This window comes from Giraffa tippelskirchi, chromosome 6 (genome assembly GCF_054371585.1).
Source record: "Giraffa tippelskirchi isolate mGirTip1 chromosome 6, T2T-mGirTip1v1.2.pri, whole genome shotgun sequence".
Lineage (NCBI taxonomy): Eukaryota > Metazoa > Chordata > Mammalia > Artiodactyla > Giraffidae > Giraffa > Giraffa tippelskirchi.
The window spans coordinates 83600656-83611813 of NC_137280.1; the positions used below are offsets into that span (position 1 = coordinate 83600656).

The 11158-nt window shown below is 45.6% G+C and overlaps 1 long non-coding RNA gene across 1 annotated transcript; it reads right to left on the reverse strand.

Moving 5' to 3' along the window:
- Positions 1-9771: 9771 nt before the first annotated feature.
- On the reverse strand, positions 9772-10985 carry LOC145508825 (uncharacterized). Its single transcript, XR_014055615.1, has 2 exons — positions 10875-10985; positions 9772-10787 (listed from the first exon to the last, which is right to left on the reverse strand). It is a non-coding gene; the product is annotated as an uncharacterized LOC145508825 (long non-coding RNA).
- Positions 10986-11158: the final 173 nt, after the last annotated feature.

Sequence of the window (11158 nt, forward strand, 5' to 3'; positions counted from 1 at the left end):
CAGGGATTGAGCCTGTGTCCTCTGCATTGGCAGGCAGATTCTTACCCACTGCACCACCAGGGAAGGCCCAGAGCTCTTTTCATCTTGCAAAACTGAAACTGTATCCATGAAAAAGCAACAACTCCCCATTCTCCCCTCCCTCAGTGCCTGGCACCTACCATTCTACTTTCTTTGTGAGTTTGACTACTTCCAGGAAACTCTTAAGAGCAGAATCACACAGTATTTGTCCTTCTGTGCCTGGCTTATTTCATTTAGCATAATGTCCTCAAGTTTCATCCAAACTGTAGCATGTGTCAGAACATCATTCCCTTTTAAGTGGAGTCGCTCAGTCATGTCCGACTCTTGGTGACCCTGTGGACTGTAGCCTACCAGGCCCCTCTGTCCATGGAATTCTCCAAGTAAGAATACTGGAGTGGGGTTCCATTCCCTTCTCCAGTGGACCCTCCTGACCTAGAGATCAAACTCAAATCTCCCACATTGCAGGCAGATTCTTTACCTTCTGAGCCACCAGGGAAGCCCCAGAATAGTAGTTGCTCAGTCGTGTCTGACTCATTATGATGCCATGGACTGTAGCCTGCCAGGCTCCTCTCTCCATGGGATTCTCCAAGAAAAAATACTGGAGTGGGTTGCCATTTTCTCCTCCGGGGGATCTTACCAACACAGGGGTCAAACCCACATCTCTTATGTCTCCTGCATTGGCAGGTGGGTTTTTACCACTCGCACCACCTGGAAAGCCCAGTAGACTCAGGTACCACATCTTATCACCCAGAGTTGTTAAAAAATAACAAAAACAACAGCAACAACAACAAAACCATTTCAGGAACTTCTCTGCCAGTCCATTGTTTAAGATTCTGCACTTCCAATGTAGGGGGTGTGGGTTCCATCCCTGGTCTGGAAACTAAGATCCCAAATGCCACAGAGTCACAATACAAACAAAAAAAGTTCTTTTGTCAAGAACTGTTCCTAAAAAAAGAGAACTGTCCCTCTTAAAATTATTATGCATTTTTCTGGCTAGAGCAAACTGTCCTGGGTTCAAATTCTTCCCGGCTCCTCACATGGTGTGCACTCTTGGATGAGTTTTTTTCACATTCCAAACCTGTTTCCTCATCTGTAAAATGAGGATCAAAGGGTGCTGAGGCCCCAGTGAGTCCTGGGAAGGAAGGTAAAGTCTGTAATAGGAGTGTTCTTGCCTGGAGAATCCCATGGACAGAGGAGCCTGGTGGGCTGCTGTCCACAGGGTCGCACAGAGCTGGACACGACTGAAGTGACTTAGCATGCATGCATGCATTGGAGAAGGAAATGGCAACCCACTCCAGTATTCTTGCCTGGAGAATCCCAGGGACAGAGGAGCCTGGTGGGCTACCATCTGTGGAGTCACATAGAGTCGGAAACGACTGAAGCGACTTAGCAGCAGCAGCAGCAGCAGCAGCATAGATAACAATGTGGTCAGTGTGTCTTTGTGGGACATATTTTTTTTAATGTATTTTAGTATAGTTGATTGACAATGTTGTGTTAATCTCTACTGTACAACAAAATGATTCAGTTATACATACATATATATATATATATACATTCTTTTTAATATTCTTTTCCATTATGATTAATCACAAGATATTGAATATAGTACCCTGTACTATACAGTGTTTTTTTTAATAGAATGGTCTGAGTGTTTGAATATGGAAAGATGAGTGTGGTGTATTGCTTAGTTGATCAACAAACCCACAGCCTATCCAGTTTCTTCCACATGCCCTCTCTCCAGATACCATCTCCAATCTCTCTTAACATGTGTCACTACTGTAATTTCACACTTATTCATACAATTATGCAGCTACAGATTGTCTTTCCCTCTGGACTGTGAGCCTGGGAGGGCGGGGATCTGGTCTGACTTGGTCACTGCTGTACACAGGGCCCAGCACACAGTAGATGCTCAATAAACGTGTTAAGTAGAACAGAGCCCACCACGCTGGAGGTTGGCTTGGGAAGGAAGCTGCATTTTCCTGTGGGCTCCCACTGTGACAACACTGGGAGATTAGAGACACATGGCCACATAAAGTCAGGTTGGGGAGGTTGGGACTCGACCTGGGTTCAGATCCTACCCCTGGGATCTTCAAGACTCTTCACATTGCCAGCTCCTGCTGGGTGTGGCCTTGGGGGAGGAGGGAGAGAGTGGAAGCCCAAAGGACCCCATGACTTCTTCTTGGGGCTCCTTTCTTTAGACTCTGTCAAGGGCAAACTGGGCCCAGTTCAGGGACTTGGATGGCCTTTTGACCAAATTAGGCAGAGGGACAGTTGGGTAGATATGCGCGTTTAAAAAGGTGAATGTTTATTTTACTCCAGGTGGTCTTGATACCTGTGAGTCCTTTAGGGGTCTCAGGCTAGAAAATGGAAAGGGTGCTTTTGTTAATGAACCAAACTTGGGTCTGCTCACATGCACACAGTAAAGTCAATCTACTGATACGGGTTTGTGGGGAAGGAAAGTGTAACAATTATTGTAAGGCACCATAAAGGAGAACGGGCGGCTCCAGCGGCTTGTGTGCAAAAACCCTGAACTTGTGGAAGAGCTCCTCCTCTTCATCACAATTACTTTATATAGTGCATCTCAACATAGTATCATAACCTGCCCTACGTGTAGCATGTATGTTACAGGTGACTTTTTAAACTGAAGTATGGTTAACTTAACATGTTGTGTTTATTTCAGGTATACAGTGAAGTGATTCAGTTATACATAGACACATATTCTTTTTCAGATTCTTTTCCATTATAGGTTATTACCAGATATTGAGTATAGTTCACTGTGCTATACAGGAGGTCCTTGTTGTTTTCTTGTCTTATATATAGTAGTGTGTATATGTTAATCTCAAACTTCTAATTTATCTCTCCCCCAAACTACTGCTATCCCCTTTGGTAAGCATAAGTTGTTTTCAATGTCTGTGAGTGTATTTCTGTTTTGTAAATAAGCTCATCTGTATCTTTTTTTTAGATTATACATACAAGTGATATCATATGCTATTTGTCTTTATCTGCCTTACTTCACTTAATATGATAATATCTAGTCCATCCATGTTGCTACAAATGGCATTATTTCATTCTTTTTCATGGCTGAAAGTGAAAGTCGCTCAGTCGTGTCCAAATCTTTTCGACCCCATGTACTATACAGTCCATGGAATTCTCCAGGCCAGAATACTGGAGGGAGTAGCCTTTCCCTTCTCCAGGGGATCTTCCCAACCCAGGGATCAAACCCAGGTCTCCCTCATTGCAGGCGAATTCTTTACAGCTGAGCCACTAGGGAAGCCCAAGAATACTGGAGTGGCTAGCTTACCCTTTCTCTAGCAGATCTTCGTGACCCAGGAATTGAACTGGGGTCTCCTGCATTACAGGTGGATTCTTTACCAGCTGAGCTACCAGGGAAGCCCTTTTCATGGGTGAGTAATATCCATTTTATTTATTTACTTATATACGCAATATATCACATCTTTATCCATTCATCTGTTGACAAACATTTAGATTGCTTCCATGTTTTAGTCATATGATTTTGAAATTTTGTTTTGGCTTTTGGTCTTTTTGGCCCAACCCTGCAGCATGCAGCATGCAGGATCTTAGTCCCCAGACCAGGAATTGAACCCATGTGCTCTGCATTAGGAGCTCGGACTGCCAGGAAAGCCCCCTATGTGACTTTTTAAATAAGTTGTTTATACTGGAATAGGTTCGATTCTATAGAAAAGTTGCAAAGACAACACAGCGAGTTCCCTATGTCTTCACCCATAGTCACCAAATAGGAACATCTTAAATTTTCAGCTCTATTATTTGTACAATTGAGAAATCGACACCAGCACCCTGCTGTCAACCAGCCATCTGACTTTATCCAGATGTCCCCAGTTCTTCCATTCGTGTCCTCTCTCTGGTCTAGGACCCTGGCTAGGGAACCTTGTTCCATTAAGTCATCACACCTCCTCAGTCTCCTCTGGCTGGGACGGCTCCTTGGGCTGTCCTTGATGCTCATGATCTTTGAAGTCTTGGGGAGGACAGGCCAGGTGTCCTTCAGGCTGCCCCGATCTGGGTCTGTCTGATGTCCTTGTCATGATCAGAATGGGAGTTTGAGGAAAACCACAGAGTTGAGGCACCCTTCTCATCTCGCCATATCAGGGATCCCTGACTTCCACATGACTTGTCACAGTGATATAATCTGAATTACTTGGTTAAGGTGGTGTATGAGATTCTCATGATTGCTATATCAAATGACCACAAACTCTGGCTTAAATAACACACATTTATTCTCTTGCACTCCTGGAGGCCAGAAGTCTGAAATCAAGGTGTTGACAGGGCCACATTCCCTCTAGAGGCTGTAGGGAAGAATCCTTCTTTGTCATACCCTGCTTCTGGGGGCTCCAGGTATCCCTTGGCTTGTGGCCGCAACACTCCAGTCTCCACCTCTGTCTTCTCTGTCTGTGTCTCAAATCTCCCTCTGCCTTTTCTGAGAAGAATATCAGTCACCGGGTTCCAGCTCCAACCTAAATCCCAGACGACCCCAGGCTCCTTAGCTGAGTTACCTCTGAAAAGACTCTTCATTCAAATAAGGTCACTTTCACTGGTACTGGGGTCAGGACTTGGACATGTGTTTAGGGGGCCACCATTCAACCCACTGGCTTCCCAGGTGGCTCCTTGGTAAAGAATCCACCTACCAATGCAGGAGACACAGGTGTGATCCCTAGGTCGAGAAGATCCCCTGGAGGAAGAAATGGCAACCCACTCTAGTATTCTTGCCTGGAAGATTCCATGGACAGAGGAGCCTGGTGAGCAACAGTTTGTCTTAAGGTCACAGAGAGTCTGACACGACCAGGAACGCAAGCACAGGCACACCACACATTCAACCCACTACAGGAGGTGTTGCCGGTATTTTTGCTGTTGAGTTTCTATTTTCCCTTTTCTCTATTGTTTAGAATCTAACCACTAAGTTCAGCCCACTGCCCCCCCCCCAGGGTAGGGGTGGGGGAGGATTAAAATATAATTTTTTAATGAGTGGAAAATATTCTGTCTAGTGGAAGAAATATAGCTTACTCAACTAGTCCACTGTTGTTAGATATTTATATTCTTTCTGCTATTTTAAAATTGGTGACATTGCTGCAAGGCCTTGGCACAGAGCAGTTCCCTTCATTTGCAAGACCTCCTTAGTGTAAGTTTTCAGAAATGAATTACTGAGTTGCAGGGTGTGACACTTTTATGGATTTTGAAACATAATGCCATTTTCTTCCACTTAAAAGAAAATATATGTCTACCAGTTTCACTTTGTCAGCACTGAGTTTTACAGTCCTCCTCCCCTCCTTTTTAAAGTGGAGGGTGGTGTATCTTTTTTATTATTATTAATTGACTTATTTATTTTTGGCTGCGTGGGGTCTTAGTTGCACACTCAGGCTTAGTTGCCCTGCAGCATGTGGGATCTTAGTTCCCAGATCCATCGATCAAAACCCTGTCCCCTGCATTGAAAGGTGGATTCTTAACCACTGGACCACCGAAGAAGTCTTCTAGTGTATCTTTTTTAATTTGATAGGTTTAGCAGAAACTCTTTAGGTTTCTACTGTCAGAAATATAATTTAAACTGGACTGCAAAAAATGGAGGAGTATTTTCAAGGGATAGGAAATGATGACAATTTATGAAGTCTCAGGTACAGCTGGATCTAAGATTAAACAGGGCCAAGATGCCAAAGTGGAAAGATGGCTATGTCTGTACCTGACTCACATTACTCCAGCTCTGCGATTCCAGAAGCTTCCCAGGGAAGACCTCTGATTGGCTGAACCTGTGTCATGTGTCCATGATGAAGGGGAAGGAAAAACTGTGCTGACAGCCTCAAACAGTGGCCCATGCAAACTCTCACGTTGTTCCTATAAGTCAGGATCAAGAAAGATTAAGTGTGCAAACAAGCAATTACAACCTGGGCCAAACCAGATATTGATCGAAAATCAATACAAGGTACTAAAGTTCAAAGTATAAGAACCGGAATGCTTAGATTTGGGGGGACAGTCACTCAAGAATTCAGAGCAGCTATGCATTAGTGGCTGCTGCTGCTGCTGCTGCTGCTAAGTCACTTCAGTCGTGTCCGACTCTGTGCGACCCCATAGACGGCAGCCCACCAGGCTCCGCCGTCCCTGGGATTCTCCAGGCAAGAACACTGGAGTGAGTTGCCATTGCCTTCTCCAATGCATGAAAGTGAAAAGTGAAAGTGAAGTCGCTCAGTTGTGTCCGACTCTTTGTGACCCCATGGACTACAGCCCACCAGGCTCCTCCATCCATGGGATTTTCCAGGCAAGAGTACTGGAGTGGGTTGCCATTGCCTTCTCCGATGCATTAGTGGAGGGCTTGCCAATTGCTAGGGACAGAGTCTAAACTCCAAGTGGATTAAGCAACAAAGGACAACTACTTCTATTCATATATGTAGGAAGTATGCCTATGACTTCAGGTATAGCTGGATCCAGGAGCTGAAAACATGCTTCTTTTCCACAGAGAAGTTCTTGTGTATGTTAGATTCAATCAGTAGAGAGCTTCTTCCAGAAGATCAGTTGTAATAGCCCTGGGCTTTCACTATTGCACTTTCAAAAACCTCTATAGAAAGTGCTTTTCTCCCTTCTAGCCCTCAGTATCCCTTTCAAGGGAGAGTCTAATTGGCCTTGGTTGGTCACTTGCTCCTATAAAACCAATCACTTTGCCCAAGTGGACAGAGAACTGATTTGGTGTTGTTGTTCAGTTGCTAAGTCATGTCTGACTCTTTGTGACCCCATGGACTGCGACACACCAGGCTTCCCTGTCCTTCACTGTCTCCTGGAGTTTGCTCAAACTCAAGTCCATTGAGTCAGTGATGTCATCCAACCATCTCATCCTCTGTAGCCCCCCTCTTCTCCTGCCCTCAGTCTTTCCTAACATCAGGGTCTTTCCCAATGAGCCGGCTCTTTGCATCAGGTGGCCAAAGTATTGGAGCTTCAGCTTCAGCATCAGTCCTTCCAATGAATATTCAGGATTGATTTCCTTTAGGACTGATTGACTGATTTCCTTTAGGATTGAATTCTGATTGGCCACCACAATGTTGAAAGAGTGGAGCAAAACTGTAGTAACCATAGTCTGCCACAAGGGGTCACCCAAGCAGAGTTTTCAAGGATGAATACGAGTTTGTCAATTGTGCAAAAGAAGAAAGACTGCACACAGAAAGATCTAGAAAAGTCAGGAAGAGATGAATGACCATGCAATTTTCTGCCAGCACCATGTTGACGTTGCAGCATGTCATGTGCCCCAGTTTCTGTTAGTTACATCAAAGGGGCCTTTACCCTTGCCAAACAGGGCTTGGCTGGTCACACTGATCCCTCTAACCCAGTTGGCATATCACTGTTGCCCGCTACTAATGTCCTAAACACTTCCCAGACCTCACCAGCACCCCTGGGATCATCCCCAAGCCCATGATAGAGAGGAAAATAAACACTGCCCTGGATGGCATCATCGACTCAATGAACATGGGTTTGGGTGGACTCCGGGAGTTGGTGATGGACAGGGAAGCCTGGCGTGCTGCAGTTCATGGGGTCGCAGAGTCGGACATGACTGAGCAGCTGAACTGAACTGACCTGACCTGGGTGGGACCTCTTTGAGACACAAGCTCTTATGTTGTCTCCCTAAGGTCCACAGCTGGACTAACCTTCAGGTGCCCACTTTGTCATCTGCTCATTGGCGTCCACTGCAGGGACCCTTCCCTCCCTGTGTCAGGTCTCCTTCCCCAGTGGGGATTTCCTAGGGTCATCCCTTGAGTACTCTGTATCCTTGAGTCCTCATCTCAGGGTCAGCTTCTGAGGGAGGGAAGACCCCAAACAAAGATATGAAAGACAACTGTGGGTCCAGGGCTATCTGCTGCTTCAATCTTTATACGGGTTTCACATTTGATCACTCCACACAGTAACCCTGATTGGTAGAGATGATCACAAACAGTCCCCAACTGGTGATGGTCTGACTTCAGATTTTTCAACTTCATGAAGAAACCAAACTTTGAATTTTCATCTTTTCTTGCACTAATGATATGTAGTAAGATGCTCTCTCGTGATTCTGAGCAGCTGGCAATGAGACTCAGCTCCCAGTCAGTCATGTGGTTACAGCGGTAAACAACTGATACACTGACTTTTTTTTTTTAACTTTCAGTACAGTATTCAATACATTATATAAGGAATTCAACACTATTATCCAATAGGCTTGTGTCTGATGATTTTGTTCAATTGTAGGTTTATGTGAGTGTTCTGAGCACGTTTAAGATAGGCTAGGCTAAACTAAGCTACGATGTTTAGTAAGCTAAATGTATTAAATGTATTTTCAATTTATGATATTTTCAACTTACGATGGGTTTATTGGGATGTAACCCCATCACAGGGCTTCCCTGGTGGCTCAGTGGTAAAGAATCTACCTGCCAATGAAGGAGACCTGGGTTCAATCCCTGGATCAGGAAGATCCCCTGAAGAAGGAAATGGCAACCCACTCCAGTATTCTTGCCTGGAAAATCCCATGGACAGAGAAGCCTGGCGGGCTACAGCCTATGGGGTCGCAAAAGAGTTGGGACACGACTCAGCAACTAAACAACAACCACCCTATCACGAATGAAGGGAAATCTGTACTCTTGTTTAGTGAGAAGAAAGAGGGAGGAACAAGCCTGAGCCACTCAATCCCTTCATAACAAAATTGACCCCCAGACCGTCTCCCCTCACTAGGTCGTGGAGGGGAGATTCTAGTGCCCTGCCCGTTGGGACGTGGCTGGGCAGTTCTCATCCTCTTCTGCACAGGTCTCTGAGACCTGATGCAGGGGAATCTTTTATTGAGAAGCTGAGCATCAGGGGCTCCCTGAGCCAGCTCTGAGAGGCATCAGGTCTTTTCAACTGGAAGAGCTTGGCTCTGGGCTCTTGGGAATTCCCTGGTAGTCCAGTGGTTAGGACCTGACGCTTTCACTGCCAGGGTCTGGGTTCAAATACTGATTGGGAAACTAAGATTCCACAAACCATGCAACGCTGCCAAAAAAAGGAAAAATCTCTCAGGCCAATGCTGACACTAAGGAGGCCTGGAAAAGAGTAGTCCTGGAGGAGGACATCTATGTCTCATTTATAAACCTGAGTCAAGGCATGTGTGGAAGCCAAAACAGAGAAAGGAACACTTGATGGTCACCCAGCTGGATCTCTCTTGGAAATTTAGGCTGCAGACATGCTCATGAGTGTGTGAAAGTATATGCACGGTCACCTAGGAAATGTGAACTATTCAAATAAATGTCAATGTTCAAAGGAATCATAGCTAATACTTGATGTAGTGGGTTGAGAATTGGCCCTAAAAAGATATGTTCTAACATATCTTAGACAACATAGATAAGTTCTAGTCCCCATATGTGTGAATATGACCTTATTTGAAATACATTCTTTGCATATTTAATCAAGATCTCAAGGTGAAATTTATCCTGGATTTAGGGTGGATTCCCAGGTGGCGCTAGTGGTAAAGAAACCACCTGCCAATGCAGGAGACATAAGAGACGTGGGTTTGATTCCCTGGGTCAGGAAGATCCCCTGGAGCAGGGCATGGCAACCCACTCCAGTATTCTTGCCTGGAGAATCCCATAGACTGAGGAGCCTGGAGGGCTACAGTCCATAGGGTGGCAAAGAGTCAGACACAACTGAAGCAACTTAGCACACATAGCACACAATAAGAGAAAGGAGTGTCCTCATAAGAAAAGAAGAGGAAAGAGAAAAGCCATGTGATGACAGAGGCAGAGATTGGAGTGACATGTTTATAACCAAGAACTACAAGCATTGCTGGATTTCTGGGGGAGACGCTTGGGGTGAATTGTCCCTCAGATCTGTTAGAGGAAACCAGTCCTGCCCACATCTTGAGTTCAGACTTCTGGATCAAGTTCTGTGGTTTAAAGCCACCCAGTTTGATTGCTCTGTTATGGCAGCCCAAGGAAACTAACACATTTGCCAATCTGTCTTGTTTACCAGCTGTCACCCTCCTAAGCCTTGGGAGGGCCAGGAGTTTTGTCTGATTTATTCACTTTGTGTTTCCCAGAGCAGGCCCATAGTAGGTGCTCAATAAATACTGCACATCTGTATATGTCAAGCAGACACTGTGCTATGTGCTTTCCCATGGCTTACCTCATTTCCTCCTCACTGCAACCTTCTACAGCACTTATTACGCCCATTTTAAAGGGAGGTGAACTTAGGCTCCGAGGGACAAAGCCAGGATTCCAACCTACCAAAAGATGGTGACTGTACTCATGAAATTAAAAGGCACTTGCTCCTTGGAAGAAAAGCTATGACGAACCCAGAAAGCGTATTAAAAAACAGACTTCACTTTGCCGACATAAGCCCATATAGTCTAAGCTATGGTTTTTCCAGTAGTTATGTACCGATGTGAGAATTAAACCATAAATAAGGTTGAGCGCCCGAAAAGTTGATGCTTTTGAACTGTGGTGCTGGAGGAGACTATTTAGAGCCCCTTGGACAGCAAAGAGATCAAAGCAGTCAATCCTCAACCCTGAGTATTCATTTGAAGGACTGATACTGAAGCTTCAGCTTCAATACTTCGGCCACCTGATGCGAGGAGCCGACTCACTGGAAAAGACTCTGATGCTGGGAAAGGCTGACGGCAGGAGAAGGGGACGACAGAGGATGAGACTGTTGAATGGCATCACCGACTTGATGGACATGAGTTTGACCAAACTCCAGGAGACAGTGAAGGGCAGGGACACCTAGTGTGCTGCAGTCCATGGGGTCGCAAAGCGTCCGATTCACTGAGCGATTGAACAACAACAATAATGAGAATCAGAAAAGGGGGGACGAGTCTCCATTTCTCAAGGAAATTGGAAGTAATAACCTACTTTGCCCACAGCGTGGAGCCGATGAGACAGATCCTCGAGCGTTTGACCTGCGCAAGCGCCCTTACCCACAAGCCCTCCTGCTCTGGCACATATTGTTCCTCCTTCTTTTGCAGCACTCACGGCGGCACTTTACGACTCTGGCCCTTATTTCACTGGTGATAACACGGCCCGGCCCGCCCCTCGGGCTCAGTAGGCTCCGCCTTACTCTGCGTGGATTGGTTGTCCTTCCCACGAGCCCCGCTCTGACTGGCTCGCGTCGCTGCCACTCTATTTCAGCCTAGTGG